Consider the following 23,299-nt stretch of genomic DNA (forward strand, 5'->3'; position numbering starts at 1 on the left):
AGCAAATCAATTTCAACAACATATTAAAATGGTGACATGTCATGATCAAGTTGCATTTATCCCAGGAATACAGAGATGAATTAATGTTAGAGAATCTCTAATTTATTCATGAGAGACACAGAGAGAAGCTCCGTGCAGGGAGCCCGACGTGGGACTTGATCCCAGGTCTCCAGGATCAGGCCCGCAGTGAAGGTGGCGCTAAACCGCTGAGCCACCGGGGCTGCCTTGTTTCAATTTTTGAGGAAGCTATCCTCTTCTCTAAACCACACCATTTTATATTCCCACTAGCAATGTGTGACACTTCTATATTTTTCATAGCCTCATCAATAGTTACTTTCCAGGGTTTTGTTTTGTTTGCCTTTTTAATATACCCATCCTAGGGGAAGAAATCTAAAAAATCACCAGCCCTCTTGGAGGCGCCTGGCTGGCTCAGTCAGTAGACATGCAACTCGTGATCTCAGGGGTTGTGAGCTTGAGCCCCACATTGGGTGTAGTGATTACTTAAAAGCAAAATCCTTTTTTTTTTTTTTAAGATTTTATTTTTTCATGAGAGACACAGAAAGAGAGAGGGAGAAGCAGAAAAATAGGCAGAGGGAGAAGCAGGCTTCCTCCAAGGAGCCTGATGCAGGACTTGATCCTGGACCACAGGATCATGCCCTGAGCCAAAGGCAGACACTCAACCACTGAGTCACCCAGGTGTCCCTTAAAAATAAAATCTTAATCAGGCACCTGGGTGGCATAGTTGGTTAAATGTTTGACTCTTGGTTTCGCCTCAGGTTGTGATCCCAGAACACTGATCTGCTGAGATATAGCCCTGCTTCAGGCTCTGCACTCAGCATGGAGTCTGCTTGAGGTTCTCTCTCCCTTTGCCTCTCCCCCACACCTCTCTCAAATCTATATTAAAAAAAAAAAAATCACCAGCCCCTCTAAGGCTATGCTTATTGAGATTGCAGAGAAATCAATCAAACAAACTCTATACTAATTACATTTTTTTTAAAAAATTGTATGCACATTTACACATTTCCGAATGCAAAAGTATAAAACAAGATAGGTATGGAGAGGTCCAGCCACACCCCTGTCCCTTCTAGCCTGATCTTTCTTCTCCACTAGGTAAATGTTTGTACTGATTTATCTTTCCATTGTTTCTATTTGAAAATATAAGCATCTATATTTGTATTTCTTCCCTTTCTTGGATGCTGGAGCATACTGTAAAATCTGTAAAGCCTTTGCTGTCTTCACTTAGTGACATATCCTGAAGACCACATCTCAGCAGGACATAGAGATGCCCCTCATTCTTTTTTTAAGCTGTATTGTTGTTTTTTTCATTTACTTATGATAGTCACACAGAGAGAGAGAGAGAGGCAGAGACACAGGCAGAGGAAGAAGCAGACTCCATGCACCGGGAGCCTGACGTGGGATTCGATCCCGGGTCTCCAGGATCGCGCCCTGGGCCAAAGGCAGGCGCTAAACCGCTGCGCCACCCAGGGATCCCAGCTGTATTGTATTCTACTGGGCGAATGTAGCATATTCTATTCTGCTACAAATTCAAAGTTTCTTGTTGCTTTTTGTTTCTTTTTTTTAAAAAATTTGTGAAATTCACATAACATAAAATTTTCCATCTTAACCATTTTTAAGTGTATAGTTATGAATTCCATTCACATTCTTGTGCAACCATCACCACCATCCATCCCCATAACACTTTTCATCTTGCAAAACTGAAATTCTGTCCTCATTCAATATCAACTTCTCCTAGCCCCCGGCAACCACTACTATGCTTTCTATGATTTTGACTACTCTGGGTATCTCATATAAGAGGAATCATACGGTATTTGTCCTTTTAGCTGATTTTAATTAACATAATGCCTCAAGGTTTATCCATATGGTAGCATGTGTCAGAATGCTTTTTTAAAAAAATATTTTATTTATTCATGAGAGACAGAGAGAGGCAGAGACACAAGCAGAGGGAGAAGCAGGCTCCATGCAGGGAGCCCAATGTGGGACTCGATCCCAGGACCCCTGGATCACTCCCTGAGTCAAAGGCCGACGCTCAACCGCTGAGCCACCCAGGTGTCCCAAGAATGCTTTTTAAGTCTGCATTATTTTCCCTTGTGTGGCTACACCACGTTTTGATCATCCACTCATCTGTCAATGGACAGGTGAGTTGTTTCCACCTTTTGGCTGTTGTGAATGGTGTTGGTATGAACATGGGTGTACAATAATCTCTTTGAGACCCTGTTTCAAATTCTTTTGGGTACATACCCAGCGGAATTTCTGGATCAGATGGTACTTTCATGTCAAATTATTTTAGGAATCACCAAACTATTTTCCATAGTGGCTGCATCATTTTACATCCTCACTAACAGTAGACAAGGATCCCAGTTCTCCACATTCTTGCCAACATTTGTTATTATCTGGGCTTGTAGTGTTGTTGTTTTAAGATTGATTGATTGATTGATTGATTGATTGATGAGAGACACAGAGAAGCAGAGACACAGGCAGATGGAGAAGCAGGCTCCTTGCGGGAAGCCTAATGCAGGACTTGATCCCAGGACCCTGTGATCACGACCTGAGTTGAAGGCAGAGGCTCAACCACTAAGCCACCCAGGTGTCCCTGTATCGTTTTTTAATAGCCATTCTGATGCGTGTGAGGTGGTGGTATCTCATTGTAGTTTTGTGTTTCCTGTCTTCAGCTAATACAATTAATACTGCAATAAAAAGGCTGGTGTATAAGGTGGGATGCTTAATCCTGCTCATGATAACCGAAACACAAAATCAAAATACATTAATATGTAATTTCTCACCTATCAGATCAGCAAAACCCCAAAGATTTGCATCGTATTCTGTTGGCAAGGCTGTAGGGAAGCAGGCGCTCACTAACTCACTGGAGGAAATGCAAAATGGTACAACTGCTTCATATCAGTATCTGACAACATGTAGCAAATTGCATGTGCCTTTACCCCTCAACCAAGCAATCCCATTTCCCAGAATCTATCTCAGACATATATCCCAGTACGGTGCTTAGATGAAGGGTTTGGTAGTTACTGTGGATGATTTCTCTAGTCACCCTGTTTCCTTTGGGTCCCTCTCTCTGGTGGGGTCCCGAGGTCACATGCACCTCTTCAGCCCTCTTATCATGAATCCAGCCCTTGCTGGGGGAGCATCCTGAGCAGGCTTTGTTTGCACACGTGCAACTAACTGGACAGAATCTGCTCCAACCCCCACAGGCCTGTGCTGGAGAAAGGAGCAAGAGGCAATGGATATGTCCTCCTCTCGTCAGGAGGATGGTTCTAAGACATTTCTATAAAGTGGTCCGGCATGTCCTGGGAGAGGGAGCAGGGAACGACCACGCTGGTGATACGGAGTTGTGTTAGCTCTCTCCTCTCCTGGTCACACTCCCTACCGTGACATCATCATCATCATCTTCTTCTTCTTCTTTTTAGATTTATTTATTTATTCATGATAGATGTGGAGAGAGAAAGAGAGAGGCAGACACAGGAGGACGGAGAAGCAGGCTCCACGCCGGGAGCCCGACGCGGGACTCGATCTAGGGTCTCCAGGATCGCGCCCTGGGCCAAAGGCAGGCGCCAAACCGCTGCGCCACCCAGGGATCCCCCCGTGATATCTTCTGAAGCAGCTCCTCACAGGCTCTGCTTTCTGGGGAGCCCAGGCCAAATCAGATATAGAAGATGCACCCAATCACATAATGGAAGCTTGTAAATGGGTCAAACAATATGTTAGCGCCGCCTGCAGCCCAGGGCGCGATCCTAGAGTCCCGGGATCGAGTCCACGTCGGGCGCCCTGCGTGGAATGGAGCCTGCTTCTCCCTCTGCCTGTGTCTGCCTCTCTCTCCCTCTCTCGTTCTCTCTCTCTCTCTCATGAATAAATAAAATAAATTAAATTAAGGTTTAAAAAAAAGAAAAACAGAAGTCCTGCCGCGGGCCCAACGCAGCCGCACAGGGAGCCGGTGAGCACGGAGCACTACTTCAATGCGCCAGAAGGCAGAGGACCTCGCGCCGCATCCTCTGCCCGGGGGCGCCTCCCACCCCGCCCTCGTTCTCCGGCTTTCGTGAGGGGCTCGGGCGCCCCCTGCTGGCCACGCGGAGCCGAGCCGTGGGGCCTCCTAGGGGCGCGAGTAGCTCTGCACGTTCCTGCTCACCGGGCTGCTTTGAGCTTCTCAGAGCCCCCTCACGGGAGAGGCTCACCAGCCAGGAGCCCAAGTCCTCTCCCCCGGCTGCCCCATGGCCCTGCAATGCCCCTTCTTCCATTGCCTTCCCCGGAGCTTGCAACCCTAGAGTCCCTTTTGGCCATGTGCCCTTGGCTGTGACAGGCTGGAGTGGTGGAAACGGCGCTGGGTTTGGACGTGGAGGCCAGTTCTGCTCTGCCCGCCTGCTGGATGTCTGTGCATCTCTTTGAGCCTGTTCCTTGGAGATTCGGGACTGCTGAGAGGCCCCAATGGGCAGAGGTGGTGGGGGGTCCTTGATCCCAGCTGCCTGAACTTGTGGGTGCTCCTTGCTCTCCTCCTGGAACCCAGGCCCCCAGCTTCTATCTGTCCTCTCCCCACAGTGGTTCTTTCTACTCAATTGGAAAGTTCCCCCACCTCCCCACCATTGAGAGTGACTCTGTCCTGCCCTTGGGCTTGACTGCCGCCTGCACTTTATTTCTCATACTAGCCAGGGCCACAGGGAAGTCTTACCTTACTCAGACTCCTTTGACTCAGTAATCCCGCAACTCTAAAATAATTATTTGTCTGGGACAACTGGGTGGCTCAGTGGTGGAGTGTCTGCCTTCCATTCAGGGTGTGATCTTGGGGTCCTGGGATCTCCCTACGGAGAGCCTGTGTCTCCTTCTGTCTCTGCCTCTCTCTATGTGTCTCTCATGAATAAATAAATAAAATCTTAAAAAAATTATTGTCAAATGCGAGCACCCAACAACTACATCTAATCAGTTGGCAGAGTCAGTCCTGACTGGGGAAAACCCAGAAGGATGTGGAAGGTAAAAAGTGAGGAAGGGCTTTGCAGAGCGGGCATTCCCAGGGAGGGCAAGTCTTTCTGGGGATGATGCGGCCAGTCCTCTGGCCAACTGCTTGATTGGGCAGGTCCTGACAGAGGTGAGCCCTTCAAAGGCTAACTGAAATTATCTGTGCTACCAAGCAGGTGCTTTTACTGCAAGAAGCATTTCCTTTTCCATGTGTATATACGTACGTAAACAGAGACCTAGAGTGGCCATTCCTATTGTTCACTGAGATTCCCAGTTCTTTTTCCAGGACCATGGGAAAGTTTTCATTTCCTGGCCTCTTACAGAATAGTTTCACCATGTGACTTATTTGGTTAGCAAACTGTTGACCAGATGTATTTGTGTCACTTCTGGGTGGAAGCCTCTGAGCACCACAGTGATGGTTCTGGAGACACTGCCAGTCCTGAGTCCTGAAGCAAGATGGAACAGCGCCTCCCTGACCTAAGCTGGACATGAGGGCTGAGCAGTGAGAAATCAACTTTGTGTTGTTAAACCCCTGAAATTTGGGGTTGTTACTGTAGCATAACCTTCATAACCTTCCAGGTCTTCCAACTTGCAACTGTTCTTCCTTTCCTCCTACATCATCATGTGCCATCCCTGTTCCTGGCTTCTTTGCCACCAGAACCCTGACCGTTCAGGGTTCCACCTTTGCAGAGGGAGCCCTTTGCCCAGGCTTGGGGATCAATCCTGACTTACCTAAGCCAATCACAGCAGAACCATCTCCCTGCCCTTGGTTGGCTGTGGCTGAGCATGAAATGCAAGTTCTGACCTACAGTCAGAGGGGCCAATATCTACCTAGCCTTGCGGGGTGCTGGAAAAAAGAGACATGGGAAAAGAAATTGAATTTGTTATCCAAACCTTCCCCCAAAGAAAAATCCAGGCCCAGATGGTGTCTCATACAAACCCAGAGAATAGAGGATGAGGAGGGGGGGATACTGACTGTTCAGTTCCTTTTCTGAGGTCAGTATAACCCAAGACAGAAAATTAGCAAAGAGATTACAAAAGAAGGTTATAGGCTAATAGGTCAGGTGAATACAGACTTAAACATCCTTGTCAATTATTAGCGAATCAAGCTCAATGTTCTATGAAAAGATAATACATCATGGTGTGACAAAGCAGGATTTATTCCAAGAGTGCAAGGTTGTTTTAATATTTGAGAATCAGCCAATGCACACTTCTCTCGCTCCTCATCCCTACAGCCCTGCAGATTAGACAGCTAGAAGCACTTATTCAGAATCCTTATGCTTCCATCCTGTGTTTCAGAATGCAGCACTTTTTGGATTGTAGAAATTATATGACACCCTCAGCAGGCTCTGAGGCAGCACCTCCTAATCAAATGCATTAATCAATCATTCTGCAGCAGAATATAAAAAATATTCTCTCTAAGCAAGATGAGCCAAGACTGCAATTGGCCTCCGATTAGCTCAGGTTAGTCTTGCTGATGAATGAATTGGCCTCAGATTTAACAAAGCCAAAACATCTTACTGTTTTTCAAGACTGTGAGTTTGGGTTGAAGGTCAGAGATTTTGTCTTTTCTTTTTTTTTTTTTTTTTAAGATTTTATTTATTTATTCATGAGAGACACACAGAGAGAGAGGCAGAGACACAGGCAGAGGGAGAAGCAGGCTCCATGCAAGGAGTCTGTTGTGGGACTCGATCCTGGGTCTCCAGGATCACACCCTGGGCTGCAGGCGGCGCTAAACCAATGCGCCACCGGGGCCGCCTGTCTTTTTTTTTTAAGATTTTATTTATTTATTTGAGAGAGAGACAGAGATAGTGTCAGCGTTGAGTGGGGAGGAGAGGAAGAAGCAGGCTTCTGCTGAACAGGAAGCCTGATGTGAGGCTCAATCCCAGGACCCTGAGATCATGACCTGAGCTGAAGCAGACACTTCACTGACTGAGCCACGCAGACACCCTGAAGATCAGGGATTTTGGATATGAACTGTTGTTTAATTTAGGCCACCCTTCTGCCTTTTTTTTTTTTAAGATTTTATTTATTTATTCATTAGAGACACAGGGAGAGAGGCAGAGACACAGGCAGAGGGAGAAGCAGGTTCCTGTGGGGAACCTGATGTGGGACTCCATCCCAGGACATGGGATTATGCCCTGAGCGGAAGGCAGACGTTCAGCCACAGAGCCACACAGTTGTCCCTATTTATTTATTTATTGAGGGACGGTTGAGTTGCTTACATATCTTGGCTATTGCAAGTAAAGCTGCAATAAACATAGAGGTGCACATGTCTTACTGAACTAGTGCTTTTATTTTCTTTTTCCTTTTTAAAATTTCATTTATTTGAGAGAGAGAGAGCACAGCAGGGGGAGAAGCAGAGGGAGAGAAAGAAGCAGATTCTCTGCTGAGCACGGAGCCCAATGTGGGGCTCCATCCCAGGACCCCGGGATCACGACTTGAGCTGAAGGTAGATACTCCCTCAACCACTGAGCCACCCAGGCGACCCTTGTCTTTTTATTGTGATAGGTGTGTGGTGATAGCTCACTGTGGTTTTGATTTTCATTTCCCTGACGATGTGTGATGTTAAGTTCTTTTTATGTGTCTGTTGGCCATTTGTATGTCCCCCTTTGAAAAATGTCTATTCAGGGCAGCCCGGGTGGCTCAGTGGTTTAGTGCCGCCTTCAGTCCAGGGCCTGATCCTGGAGACCTGGGATTTGAGTCCCACGTCGGGCTCCCTGCATGGAGCCTGCTTCTCCCTCTCCCTGTGTCTCTGCCCCGCACCACCCCCTCCCCGTGTCTTTCATAAATAAATAAATAAAAAAAGAAAGAAAAATGTCTATTCAGGTCCTCCGTTCATTTTAAAATTGGATTATTATTATTATTACTGGTGTTGGGTTGTATAAGTTCTTTATAGAGTTTGGACATTAAACCCTTATTGGATATGTCATTTGCAAATATTCTTCTTCCATTCAGTAGGTTGCCTTGCCATTTTGTTGATGGTTTCCTTCACTGTGTAGAAGCTTTTTTTTTTTTTTTTTTTTTTTTTTTTTTTAGGGTTTTACTTACTTACTTACTTAATTTTAAGAAAACTCTACACCCAACATGGGGCTTGATCTCACAACCCTGAGATCCTGAGATGAAAGAGTTACATGTGCCACCAACTAAGCCAACTAGGTACCCCTGCAAAACCTTTTTATTTTGGTGCAGTTCCAATAGTTTTGTTTTGCTTTTATTTCCCTTGTTAGAAGGAGACATCTAGAAAAATATCTCTATGGCTGACATCAAAGAAATTACTGTCTATGTTTTCTTATAGGAATTTTATGGTTTCAGTTTTGAGTTGCATGTTAGAGCTTTTGACTCTTTGTTTTTCACATATTTGATACATATTTTCTCAGCTTGTCATTTGCTTCATACATTTTCTTATAGCTTTTTCTAGGAAAGTTTAAAATGTATGTGTGAACATATCTTTTTCTTTTGGCTTTCTGGTTTCCAGACTTACTTAGCAGGTTTTTTTCTCACTCCAAAGTAATATAAATGTTTTTTTCCCCTTCTATTATATTGTTTTTAAAAAAATATTTATTTATTTATTCACGAGAGACACACAGAGAGTCAGAGACATAGGCAGAGGGAGAAGCAGGCTCCCTGTGGAGAGCCCGACGTGAGACTCCATCCTGGATCCTGGGACCATGCCCTGAGCCAAAGGCAGATGCTCAACTGCTGAGCCACCCAGGTGTCCCTATTATATTGTTTTATATTTAAATATTTATTATGAAATCTTTAATGCATCAGAAAAGTATTTTGGTGTTTTGTGTTAAAGATTTTACTTATGTATTTATTTGAGAGAGAGAGAGAGAGAGAGAGCACAAGCAGGAGGAGGAGCAGGAGGAGCAGAGGGAGAGAGAGAATCTTAAGCAGACTCCATCCTGAGCAGAGTTTGACACAGGGCTCAATCTCATGACCCTGAGATAATGACCTGAGCCAAAACTAAGAGTCGGATGCTTAACTGACTGAGCCACACAGACACCCCAGGTATATTGTGTTATTTTAGAACACAATTTCTCAACCTCAGCACTAATGACATTTGGGACCAGATAATTCTTTGTTGTGGGGGCTGTCTTGTGCATTGTAGGATGTTTATTAGCAGTATCTCTGTCTACACACTAGAGGCCAATAGCACCAACCACAGTTGTGACAACCAAAATGTCACCAGGTATTGTCGCATGTCCACAAGGAGCAAAATCCCCCCCAGATGAGAACCACTGAGATGGGTCCAGCTTTGTTTTTTTCCCCCATAAGCGTGGCCAATAATGTCAGCACCACCCATCAAATTAATCATTGGGGCACCTGGGTAGCATAGTAGGTTAAGTGTCTGAGTCTTGGTTTCAGCTTAGATCATAATCTTGGGGTCATTAGATCAAGCCCTGCATCTGGCTCTGAGCTCAGTGTAAAGTCTGTTTGAGTTTCTCTCTTTCTCTCCCTCTACGCCTCTCTCTTGTGTTCTTTGTCTCCCTGCCTCTCTCTTTAAAATAAATAAATAAATCTTTTAAAAAATTAATCATCTCTTTTTTTCATTCGACAGATATGCCACCTTAGTTATATATTAATTTCCCATATATATCTGCAAACTGTTTCTGAATTTGTCTCATCTATCTTGTGGCCTGTCCCACTTTACCACCATTCTTCAGTTCCCAAAATTCTGGGATCTACTCAGGCATATGTTCTTCAATTGAACTTTAAAATCATTTAAACCAGTTCTAGGGGTGCCTGGCTGGCTCATGCAGTAGAACATGCAACTCTTGGCCTTAGGGTTGTGAATTTGGGCCCCAAGTTGGGTGTAGAGATTACTTTAAAAAAGTCATTTAGGGTGCCTGGGTGGCTCAGTGGGTGAAGTGTCTACCTTCAGCTCAGGTCATGATCCCAGGGTCCTGGGACTGAGCCCTATATGGGGCTCTCTGCTCAGTGGGGAGTCTGCTTCTCCTCTGTCCCTTTCCCTGCTCATGCTTTCTCTTGCTCACTCTCTCTCTCAAATAAATAAATAAAATCTTGGGAAGTCTGGGTGGCTCAGCGGTTGAGCACCTGCCTTTGGCTCAGGGCTTGATCCCAGAGTTCCTGGAATGGAGTCCCACATTGGGCTCCCTGCATGGAGCCTGCTTCTCCCTCTGCCTATGTCTCTGCCTCTCTCTCTCTCTCTCTCTCTCTCTCTCCCTCTCCATGCGTCTCTCATGAATAAATGAATAAAATCTTTAAAATAAATAAAATCTTTTAAAAAAATCATTTAGGGGAATCCCTGGGTGGCTTAGCGGTTTAGCACCTGCCTTCAGCCCAGGGTGTGATCCTGGGGTCCTGGGATCGAGTCCCACATTGGGCTCCCTGCATGGAGCCTGCTTCTCCTTCTGCCTGTGTCTCTGCCTCTCTCACACTCTCTCTCTCTCTCTCTCTCTCATGAATAAATAAATAAAATCTTTTTAAAAAATTAAAAATGAAAAAATCATTTAAACCAGTTTTTTTTTTTTTAAGATTTTATTTGTTCATGAGAGACTCACAGAGAGAGGCAGAGACATAGGCAGAGGGAGAAGCAGGGTCCCTATGGGGGACCCCGATGCAGGGCTTGATCCGGGAACTCTGGGATCATGCCCTGAGCCAAAGGCAGATGCTCAGCCACAGCCACCCAGGTTCCCCTTATTTAAAATAAAATATTTTTTTCTTTTTGAAAAGAATAGAGAATTCTATTGTGTCTGTCTTTTTTTTTTTTTAAGATTTTATTTATTTATTTATGAGAGACACAGAGAGAGAGAGAGGTAGAGACACAGGCAGAGAGAGAAGCAGTCTCCATGCAGGGAGCCCGATGTGAGTCTTGATCCCAGGACTCCAGGATCATGCCCTAAGCCGAAGGCAGGCGCCAAACCGCTGAGCCACCCAAGGATCTCCTCTTTCTTTTTTCTCTATTTTTTTTTTTATCAAGTGCCTTTCTGAGTATCCATGGATATAATCACAAAATTTTTCTCCTTGATTTGCAAGAAAATGAATTATCCTTTTTATTTCCTGGGGTACCACCTTCCTTTATTTTTTTAAAGATTTTATTTATTTATTCATGAGAGACACAGAAAGAGGGAGAGGCAGAGACACAGGCAGAGGGAGAAGTAGGCTCCATGCAGGGAGCCCTATGTGGAACGACCCTGGACCCCAGGATCACAACCTGAGCCAAAGGCAAACACTCAAGCTCTGAGCAATGCAGGTGCCCCTATATTGCTTTTCTGTTACTGCTGTAACCATAAGCAATAAAATTACCACAAATGTAGTGACTGATCACATTGTGTTCTAAGAAGAGTGTGCCAGTGTTGTTTATGCCCTCCCTTACTCTTCTCTGCACCCTGCTCTGCTTTCCACCCCTCTGCTCCACCTAACCTACTCTTGCTAAAGGCACCAGTGACTTCCATTGGCCAAATTCCAGAGTCCCCATTCCTCCATCTTCTGAGTCCTCTCACTAGAATCTGGTGGTGTGGACCACATTTTTCCATTTGTCTTTTTTGCTACCTTTGTCATCCTGGTGGTTCCCAAGCTTTGCTCATCTCTCTGGCCATTCATTTTCAGCCTCTTTTGCTGCCTGCCTTTCTTCCTTCTTTTCCTCCTTTTTCTTTCATTGACGCGACCTCCCAATCTTTAACTTGTGTGATGCCTGATGTTGGAATAGAGTACTATTATGTCTTTTTTTTTTTTAAGATTTTATTTATTTATTCATGACAGACAGAGAGAAAGAGAGGCAGAGACACTGGCAGAGGGAGAAGCCGGCTCCATGCAGGGAGCCCGACGTGGACTCGATCCCAGGTCTCCAGGATCACGCCCTGGGCTGAAGGTGGTGCTAAACCACTGCACCACCGGGGTTGCCCGACATTCAGATTTTTATATCCTGCCTAGGCTACTCTTGTGGGCTTTAAGCTCATAAAACTCCAGCCACTTGTACGACATCTCTGCTTAGACATCTCAGCAGCATCTTGAATTGAACGTGTTCAAAATGGATCTACCGACATGCCCCCTCCTTTCTGCCTGCCTCCAGCTCTCTGCATCTCAGCAAATGGCACCTTCATCCACTGAGGGGCATTGACCTTCACAGGTCCTTCTCCCTCTTCTCTTTAATCCTTCTCTCATCCAACACTTGCTTGTTGATGCCTGTTACGTGCCAGGCACTCTGTCCTAGTGCTAGTGATATAACCAACATTCTGGTGTGGGGAAGAGCCAAGAAAAAGTAATCATGTAAATAAACAAGATGATCACATGGTGTAAAAAAGGGTATGAATGACTCAGATAGAGGAATTTGATGGAGGAAGGTCCAAAGAAGGAGCTGCTGCTGATAGTATCTGAGGGAGAGTGCTCTGGGCAGAGGAATCCGTATTTGCAAGGGCCTGTGGGTGGGAAGGAGCAGAAAGGTCAGTGTGGTTGGAGCATAGGGAAGTAGGCAAAGAGGTCATGAGAAGATGGGAGGTACATAGGAATCACATCATGCAGGAGCTTGTTGACCATGGCCAAGAAATGACTTAACTTGAAGTACCCTGAGAACCCTTGAAGAATTCAAAGCGGGAGGCTTGTGTGATCTTGATTTGCAGTTTTGAAAGCTCACTTTGGACTGATCATGAGTAAGGGGTTTCTTTTTGTGGATGATGAGAATTCTAAACTTAGAATGTGGTGATGGTTGCAAAATTCTATGACTACACTAAACGATTGTATGGTATGTGAATTATATCTCAGGAAAGCTGTGAGCAGGAAAAAAAAATCATTCTCTGTTGAGTGAGCTGGCAAAGGACAAGAGGATAGCCCAGGAGATCAACTGTATTCATCAGATAACAAAGTGTAGGATGATGGAGCTGGGCCAGAGTGGTACCCACCTGTGGGTGCAAGGTGGGATGTGGTGACTGTCAGATCGGGTGGGGGAGGAAGGAGGATTCCTTTATCAAACTATTGGCAGCACAACAGCAAGAATAATCTTTGAGGACATAAACTGGATCACGCCACCATGCAGCTGGATCCTTTAGTAGTTTCCTGAGTAGAACCATGTCTGGCCTCAGGTCTCCCAGCCTCCAAAAGCTGGGTTGCCTCTGCAAAACCACTCTGTCTTGTCCAGACCCTATCATCTCTGAAATCCCAATTTAAGTGCCACTTTTGCAGCAGCTTTCTCCAAGCTCAAATTACGTGAGAGGCTCTTGCTATCCTGCACAGCACTTCTCAGAATCTGTAGTTATGGAAGTTGCAGAATTATTTGTTTTTGTTATTGTTGTTCACCTCCCCCACTAAACTATAAACTCCTCCAGGGCAGGGATTTTTTCTCCTGTGATTATGCCTCCAGTGGTCATCCAAGCATAATATATGGAATGCACTGGAACATTTTTTGGGTGAATGAGTGTGTGAAATGAATGCAATATGTGAGAAACTAGTAAGCAATGGGTCAAGGACACTTCTGGAAGGAGAATGAATTTACAAAGACTCAAAAATGTAAGGGACAGGAGCACCTGGGTGACTCAGTTGGTTAAGCATCTGTCTTCAGCTCTGGTCATGATCTCAGGGTCCTAGGATGGAGCCCTGCTGTTGGGCTCCCTGTGGAAAAGGGAATCTGCTTGGGATTCTCTCTCTTTCTCTCTCTGCCCCTTCCCCACTCATGCATGCACGTGCACTAAAAATAAGTAAATAATTTTTTTTTAAATGTAAGGGACAATCCACAGAATGAGAGAAAATATTTACAAATCATATATCTGATAAAGGATTAATATCCAGGGGATCCCTGGGTGGCTCAGCGGTTTGGCGCCTGCCTTTGGCCCAGGGCGCAATCCTGGAGACCTGGGATTGAATCCCACGTCGGGCTCCCGGTACATGGAGCCTGCTTCTCCCTCTGCCTGTGTCTCTGCCTCTCTCTCTCTCTCTCTCATGAATAAATAATAAATAAAATCTTTTTAAAAAAAGGATTAATATCCAGAATATATAAAGAACCCCTAAAACTCACTGACAACCCCCTCATAACCACATTAAAAATGGACAAGGAACTTAGATATTTCTCCAAAGGAGACAGACACATGGCCAGTAAGCACATGAAAAGATTCTCAGAACCAGGGGATCCCTGGGTTGCTCAGTGGTTTGGCGCCTGCCTTTGGCCCAGGGAGTGATCCTGGAGTCCCAGGATCCAGTCCCACGTGGGGCTCCCGGCATGGAGCCTGCTTCACCCTCCTCCTGTGTCTCTGCCTCTCTCTCTCTCTCTCCTCACTGTGTCTATCATAAATAACTAAATAGATCTTAAAAAAAAAAAGATTTTCAGAACCACTATTCATTATGGAAATACAAATGAAAACCAATGGGAGATATTACTTCACACTCCTTAAGACAATTACTGTAAAAACACAAAAACAAAAACAAAAACAAAAACACAAAAACAAATACGAAATCCTGAAAATAACTAGTGTTGCTGAGGATGTGGGGAAACTGGGAGCCCTATGCGTTGCTGGTGGGAATGTGAAGTGGCTCAGCCTCTACGGAAAACAGTAGTTCTTCAAAAAAGGTAAATATAGGGGCAGCCCCGATGGTTCAGCGGTTTAGCGCCGCCTTCAGCCCAGGGCGTGGTCCTGGAGACCTCGGATCAAGTCCCGCGTGGGGCTCCCTGCATGGAGCCTGCTTCTCCCTCTGCCTGTATCTCTGCCCACCCCACCCCCTCTCTGTCTCTCATGAATAAATAAATGAAATCTTAAAAAAAAAAAAAGGTAAATATAGAATTACATGTGATCCAGCAATTCCACCACTAGGTAGATACATGAACTAATGGAAAGCTGAGAACCAGCTTCCAAAGTTCAAAGCAGCATTATTCACAATAGCTAAAACCCGGAACCCAACTCCAATGTCCACTAATGGATGAATGAATAAATAAATGTATGGGACTCCTGGGTGGCTCAGTGGTTGAGCATCTGTCTTTGGCTCAGGGTGTGATCCCAGAGTTCTGGGATCGAGTCCCATGTCGGGCTCCCCGTGGGGCACCTGCTTCTCCCTATGTCTCTGCCTTCTCTGTCTCTCATGAATAAATAAATAAAATCTTTAAAAAATATGTAGTATATACATACAACAATATTTAGTTTACAACAATATTTAGTTTTAAAAATAAATTCTGGGGGCAGCCCGGACGGCTCAGCGGTTTAGCACTGCCTTTGGCCCAGGGCGTGATCCCAGGGTCCCAGGATCAAAGTCCCATGTCAGGCTCCCTGCATGGAGCCTGCTTCTGTCTCTGCCTGTGTCTCTGCCTCTCTCTGTCTCTCATGAATAAATAAATAAAATCTTAAAAAAAATAAAGTCTGGGTGGCTCAGTCAGTTAAGTGTCTGCTTGTGGCTCATGCCAGGATCTCAGGGTCTCTGCTCAGCGGGGAGTCTGCTTCTCCCTCTACTCCTCCCCACTGCTCCTGTGCTCGCTGTCTCACACATACTCTTTCAAATAAATAAAATATTTAAAGAAGAAATAAAAAAGGAAACTGACATATGCTACTACAGTGGACCTTGAAAATATTGCATTGGGTGGAATAAACCATACACAAAGGACAAATATTCTACCATTCTGCTTACATCAGGTACCTAGAATAGACAAATTCCTAGAGACAGAATAGAGGTCACCAGGGACTGGGGAGGGAGAATGAGGAGTTAGCACTTAAATGGCAGCTTTTCAGTTTAAGATGATGCAAACCTTCTGGTGATGGTTGGTGGCCATACTTGAACAACATTGTGAATGTGTTTAATCCCACTGAATTGTACATTTAAAAGCGGTTAAAATGGTAACTCTTTTGTTATGCGTATTTTACCACATTAAAAACTGTTTTAGTATTTTTTTTTAGTATTTTTTAAAAAATTTATTTATTCAGAGAGAGAGAGAGAGAGAGACTGAGAGGCAGAGACACAGGCAGAGGGAGAAGCGGGCTCCATGTAGGGAGCCTGATGCGGACTCGATCCTGGGCCTCCAGGATCAGACCCCGGGCTGCAGGTGGCGCTAAACCGCTGCGCCACCGGGGGTGCCCTGTTTTAGGATTTTATTTATTTACTCATTTTTAGAGAGAGTGTGGGAGAGTTAGGGGAGGGGTAGGAACAGACTGCAAAGGACAAGCAGGCACCTTGCAGAGCCTTGCAGGGCTGGATCTCCCAACCCTGAGTTTCTGACCTGAGCTGAAACCAAGAGTTGGAACTCAACCCACTGAGCCACCCACATCCCCACCACAATAAATTTTTATTTTTTAATTTATTTATTCATGAGAGACACAGAGAGAGGCAGAGACACAGGCAGAGAGGGAAGCAGGCTCCCTATGGGAAGCCGATGAGGGACTCAATCCCATGACCCCGGGATCACAACCTGAGCCAAAGGCAGACGCTCAACCACGGAGCCACCCAGGTGCCCCAAGTAAAAAAAATTAAAGGTAAGAAATGACATTAGCCGTAAGTGCATCTTGAACACCTGACTTAAGGATTCAACCACAATGAGAGGCTGGGCTAAAGCCTAAAGACCACAGTCACTACCTAGAAAGTTCAAAACAATGGTAGTCGCGTTCGGCCTCAGAGGAGATGCGGGCAGCCAAGCGAAGGGGCGCGCCCCTGGTGCAGCCCACTCGGCGGGGAGAGCCAGGCCCCTCCCCCAGGACGCTCCGCCTCCGCCTTTGTCTCTGCTGCGCCAGGCGGCCGGCAGCCCGGAGGTTTCGGAGCGAGCCCGGGGCCTGGGAGCGGCGGTTGGCCCTGCGGAGGCCGCGTGGCGGAGGGGCGGGATGTGCTGATACTGGCTCCCGGCCCGCCAGCTCCAGCCGCTCGTCTGGAGGCGCTAGCAGGGCGGGAAGACACCACGTCCTGCGGTTCTCAGGCTCAGTCACAATTTAATGTGAAGTTTCATATCTACAAATGACAAGTGTTGAGCGTTAAAACGATGGGAAACACTGAGAAACAAAACAAGGCAATTCACGCATGCTCACATCACCTAAAGTCCCTGTAAGCATTTTGGATGATATTTTGGGTGTATTTACACATAAACGTTCTGTACGTGTGTGATTATAGTACACATTTCAGAAAACTGAGCTATGGATTATTTTTCACACAATGAATATTGTAAACATTTCAAAAATATACACTTAAATCACCGTGATTTTTTTTTTAAGATTTTATTTATTTATTCATGAGAGACACAGAGAGAGGCAGAGACACAGGCAGAGGGAGAAGCAGGCTCCATGCAGGGAGCCTGATGTGGGACTCGATCCCGCGACTCGATCCCGGGACTCCAGGATCACGCCCTGAGCCGAAGGCAGGCGCCAAGCCGCTGAGCCACCCAGGGATCCCCCTACTTTTAAATTTTTATTCACTTTGAGAGAGAGGTCGTGTAAGCAGGGAGGAGAAGCAGAAGCAGAGGGAGAGAGAGAATCTCAAGCCGACTCCCTACTGAGCACTGAGCCCAATGGGGTGCTAGATCCCACAACCATAAGATCATGATCTGAGCTGAAATCAGCAATCAGAGGCTTGAAATTAATAGTCAGAGGCTGAACGGACTGAGCCACCCCGGCATCCCCACTATTTTTATTTCATTGTATTATTTTTTTAAAACATTTTTTGAAGATTTATTCATGAGAGACACAGAGGGGCAGAGACATAGGCAGAGGGAGAAGCAGGCTATGCATGGGGAGCCACTAGGGGACTCCATCCCAGGACCCGGGGATCACGACCTGAGCTGAAGGCAAGACGCTCTACCACTGAGCCACCTAGGTGTCCCATCCCCATTATTTTTAATGACTGTGGAGTATTCCATTATATAGATCAATTTTTCTCAACTTTTTTTTATGATTGCCACCCAAAAGAGACTTTTGTTCAGTTTTTCCCCTCATGCTTCCCCCACATGAAACGTTAATTGCATAGATATACTGTATATTTTTTTAGGTGGCCATAAACCATTGTAATAACGAAGATTGTATTTGCCTACCCTCCCCCCACTAGAGAACCAGTTTTTGCCACTTTCAGAGGCAATATCAACCCAGGTGAGAATGCATGGTAAAGGGGATCCCTGGGTGGCTCAGCGGTTTAGCACCTGCTTTCGGCCCAGGGCATGATCCTGGAGTTCCGGGATCGAGTGCTGCATCGAGCTCCCTGCATGGAGCCTGCTTCTTCCTCTGCCTGTGTCTCTGCCCCTCTCTCTCTCTCTCTGTGTCTCTCATGAATAAAAAATAAAATCTTAAAAAAGAAAAAAGAGAATGCATGGTAAAGCTGTACCACAGTTTATTCAATACAAGAGACATTTCAATTGTTTTCTAAAATTTCCCTATTTCATGTGGCAATGAACATTCTTGTAATTTTTTTTTTTTTTTAAAGTAAGCTCTATACCCAACACTGGGCTTAAACTCACCACTCCAAGATTAAGGGTCCCATGCTCAACTTGCTGAGCCAGCCATGCATCCCTTAAAAGGAATATATATACATATATCTTAAGACTTTGAATATATATTGCATATAGTCCTCCAGAGAGACTGTACCAATTTACATTCCAACCACAATGCAATATATGTGTATGTCACCTCCGTGCATTCTTTCCAGTTCTTTTTTTTTTTTTAAGATTTTATTTATTTATTTATTCATGAGAGACAGAGAGAGAGAGGCAGAGAGAGAAGCAGGCTCCATTCAGGAAGCCTGATGTGGGACTCCATCCCGGGTCTCCAGGATCAGGCCCTGAGCTGAAGGCAGCACTAAACCGCTGAGCCATCTGGACTGCCCTCCAGTTCTTTATTACTTGTTTTAACAGTCATTACTTTGTAAATTAGTGGTGAAAGCTGTTGTACTGTTATTTCATTTAATTTGTATTTCTTTGGTCACAGTTTTTTTTTTTAATATTTTATTTATTTATGAGAGCCATACAGAGAGAGGCAGAGACATAGGCAGAGGGAGAAGCAGGCTCCATGCAGGAAGCCTGATGTGGGATTTGATTCCAGGGCCCCAGGATCATGCCCTGAGCTGAACAGACTCTCAACCACTGAGGCACCTAGGCGTCCCTGGTCACAGTGTTTTAATGTAACATTACTATAATTTTGTTTTCTGCTCTTTCCCCCCATACAATTATGACAAACATTTCTTCACAATATCAAAAAAATCTATAAAAATATTTTGATAGCTTGCAATATGTCATTAAAAAAATTAAAAAGTGGAATATACCAGTTTCCATCAAAACTAAGATGTTGGGGCACCTGGGTGGCTCAGTCGGTTAAGTATTTGCCTTTGGCTCAGGTCATGATCCTGGGATCGAGCCCTGCATCAGGCTTCCTGTTGGGCGGGGAGTCTGCTTCTCCCTCTCCCTCTGCCTGCTGCTCCATCTACTTATGTTGTCTTTCTTTCTCTTTCTCTGTCAATAAATAAGTAAAATCTTAAAAAAAAAAAAAAAAACCCAAACTAGGATGTCATCGATTTAAGACAAACCATTATTTTAGGTACCAGTAAGAAAATAAACGCTGCCAATTAAACTATAACATGCCACTCTTTTTTTTTTTTTTAAAGAATTCCTATTTTAGAGAGGTTAAACTGTGAAGAAATGTTTTTTTAGAATTGATGAAAGAGATAGATGATGAATAAACACATCCTTTACCTCTGTATGGGAAATGGCTTTCTAAACTTAAAGATAAAAGAAAGTACATCTTGGAGGGGGGAAGGAAAGGAGAGGAAGTGAGTGCTTTCATCATGAACTTTTATGCAGTTTGTGTTTTTGTTTCTTGTTAAGGTCAAAGATCACATAACTGCCAGGGCAGGGCACCTGGGTGGCTCGGTGAGGTAAGTGTCCGACTCTTGATTTTTGCTCAGGTCATGATCTTAGGATTGTGAGATTGAGACCCACATCGGGCTCCTGGCTCAGTGAAGAGTTGGCTCAGGATTCTCGCTCTCCCTCTTCCTCTACCCCTCCCTCAAAAATGAATACTAAATAAAACATATTTTTAAAAGATTTTATTTATTTATTTGTGAGAGACACAGAGAGAGAAGCAGAGACACAGGCAGAGGGAGAAGCCAGCTCTGTATATGTTGGGAGCCTGATGTGGGACTCAATCCCCAGACCCAGGATCTCACCCTGAGCCGAAGGCAGACACTCAACCCCTGACCCATCCAGGCGTCCCAATAAATAAAATCTTAAAAAAAAAAAAAAGATTACATAACCATTATATAAAAAAAGATAAAAGACAGTAAAATTAATAAGATAAAAGAAAGTATCCATGGCTTTGACTTCATCAAAATTAAAAACATCTTTGTTTCTAATTATTAAAACAGGGGTGCCTGGGTGGTACAGTTGATTAATTGTGGGACTCTTGGTTTCAGCTCAGATTGTGATCTCAGAATGGTTGAGACTGAGCAGTATGTTGGCTCCACTCAGCACAGTCTGATTGAAATTCCCTCTCCCTCTTTCTCTGCTCTTCTCACTAGTGCTCTATCTCTAAAACAAATAAGTCTTTAAAAAATAAATATTAGAACAAGTAAGAGATAAGCAAACAGAAAAATATTTTAGGTAGGGATTAATGGCCTTAATAAGGACCAAAAGATCACTGAAGAAAGAAGAAAAAGTGACAATCTATATAACAGGGAGTTGGCTATAAATGTATAAAATTCATTCTACCTCACCAGTATCAAACAGATGCAGATTAGAGACAGGGTTTTTTTCAGTATTACATTAGCAATGATTAGTGGACAGGAAATTTTCAGTGCCAGCAAAACAAGATGTATGGAATCCTCACACACCACAAAAAGGTTTGTGAAGTGCTAGAACCTTTATTAGTGGCCTTCAAAAGATTTAGATCCTTTTGTTGAATAATTTTACTTCTAGAAATTTATCCTAAGTAAGTGATCTAGTCTATGATGATCATACAATTACATTTATTTTTTTAAGGATTTTATTTTTAAGTAATCTCTACACCCAATGTGGGGCTCAAACTCACAACCCCAAGATCAAGAATTGCATGCTCCACCAACTTAGCCAGCCAGGTGCCCCCATTCTTATTTATTTTTTAAAATATTTTATTTATTTATTCATGAGAGACAGAGAGAGGCAGAGACACAGGCAGAGGGAGAAGCAGGCTCCATGCAGGGAGCCGATGTGGGACTCGATCCTGGGTCCCCAGGATCACACCCTGGGCTGAAGCCTGCGCTAAACCACTGAGCCATCCAGGCTGCCCGCCCCCATTCTTATTACGTTAGAAAATCCCAAGAAAACTATAGAAAAAAATTAGGAAAAAACAAACATCTTGGAAGTGTGGCCATATTGTTAAAAGGTAAAAAACATGATTTTAAAAATTTATTTTATTTTTTCTTTTTAAAAATATTTATTTATTCATGAGAGACACAGAGAGAGAGGCAGAGACACAGGCAGAGGGACAAGCAGGCTCCATGCCGGAAGCCCAATGTGGGACTCGATCCCAGGACTCTGAGATCACACCCTGAGCCAAAGGCAGACACTCAACTGCTGAGCCACCCAGGCATCCCTATTTTATTTTTAAAGATTTTATTTATTCATTCATGAGAGAGGCAAAGACAAGCAGAGGGAGAAAGAAGCAGGCTTCATTCAGTCGGCTGTTTCAGGACTTGATCCCAGGACCCCAGGATCAAGACCTTAGCAGAAGGCAGACACCTGAGTTAAAGGCAGACCCTTAACCACTGAGCCACCCAGGTGTCCCAAAAACGTGACTTCTTAAAACACCCTACCTAAAGGGATCAGGGGTTTTCCCCCTCATCTGACCATAAACCAGTGTTCTTTGCTCATTTAATAAGACCAGAACTCTCAAATGCTGTAACCTATTAAGACATCGCCAGATGTTAAAGTTATATCCTAATTAAAACAAAAAATTAGGGGGCCTGGATGGCTCAGTTGGAGAAGCATCTGCCTTCAGCTCAGGTCATGATCCCAGGGTCCTGGGATTGAGCCCCGTGTGGGGTTCCCTGTTCAGTGGGGAGTCTGCTTCTCTCTTTCCCTCTGTCTGCCACTGCTCCCCCTGCTTGTGCACTCTGTGTCAAATAAAATCAAATCTTAACAATAAAATATTTTAAGGAGAAGAAACGTCTGGGAGGTGTCTGTGATATTCTGGAGAGAGCATCTAAGAGCAAAAAGTGTTCTTCATTTTGAATCCCCCCAGAGATAGACCTATACTGTCTGGAAGATGTGGGAGTCCCACATCTTGGTGACTCCAGCCAAATTGCCATTTCCTCTAGCTCTGCTTTCACTTGAGGGCAGGCAGCAGTACTCACACTGCCTGATCCTTCTGGGTCCCTCTTCCTCCCTCCCCGTTTTCCTGGACAAACAGCTCCTGTTGCTCACTGTTAAACAGCTGGTAATGCTTTCCCCTCTCTCGGGGTTAACACTGTTGCCAAGACCTAAATGGTCGGCCAAGATCGTTCCAAGGTCTGGCCCTTCCCCACTCTGGGGTTCCTCTCTTGGATCATCGATCCTCTTTATTCCATTGATGTCTTTCTCTCGTTTTCTCGGACCTGCCAGATCTGGATTTGGCCTCCAAAGCCATTGCGCTTGGGCAGGAGCACGCTTCGCCTGCATCTTCCAACATCAGGGAGGCCTACCCTAAGCGCTCCACGTACCTTACTGCTCACGTGTTCAGGGCCTGTGCCCACCGGGCCCGAGCCGGTGAGGACAGGCGGGTCAGGTAGTTTCCCGCAGTGCCGGCGGGAACCACGAGTCTCACGAGTCCCGTACCAGGTGCGCACACGGGGAGGCCCGGGGGTCCCGCTTAGCCTTTGAAGAAATAAGCAGGAGCCCACTTGGGGGAGAGCGGAGCCCGGCGCTCACTAGACACCACGGGGGACGCGACATCCGGCTGCCCCCGCCCGTGCACGACCGGCCTCACCCGGGATGCCCCCCGGGATGCCGCGGCGGGGGTCGCAGGGTGCGGGCCTTCGGCACGGGCACTGGGACCCCGCGCGGGCAGGTAAGGAGTGGAGGCACACACACCCCCGACGTGCCCCTCACGTCGCAGCCCCGCGGAGGGGCCCAGCGGGTCGTGGGCCGGCTCTGGGGAGAGGGAGGGTACAGGCGGCCCCAAGGCGGGGAGCGGCTGTCCTTCGGGCCGGCTCCGAGCACGGTAACAGGCTAAGGGCGGCAGGACAAGGCCACCGCGCCACACGCCAGGGCTCGGGACTGCCTTACAGACCGTACCCACTGGGAAGCGATTACCACCATTCCCCTCCCCCACTCGGCGGGCGAGGCGACAGAACGGTTTGAAGGAAGACGCATGCGCCTGAAACTAAACTCATAAACCGCGGAGGCTCCAAGTTCAATAATCGCGGGATGACGCAGGCGCAAAAAAGCAGAGCGGGTTTCTTGGGGTGG

Source organism: Canis lupus, chromosome 11 (assembly GCF_011100685.1).
Source record: "Canis lupus familiaris isolate Mischka breed German Shepherd chromosome 11, alternate assembly UU_Cfam_GSD_1.0, whole genome shotgun sequence".
In the NCBI taxonomy this organism is placed as follows: domain Eukaryota; kingdom Metazoa; phylum Chordata; class Mammalia; order Carnivora; family Canidae; genus Canis; species Canis lupus.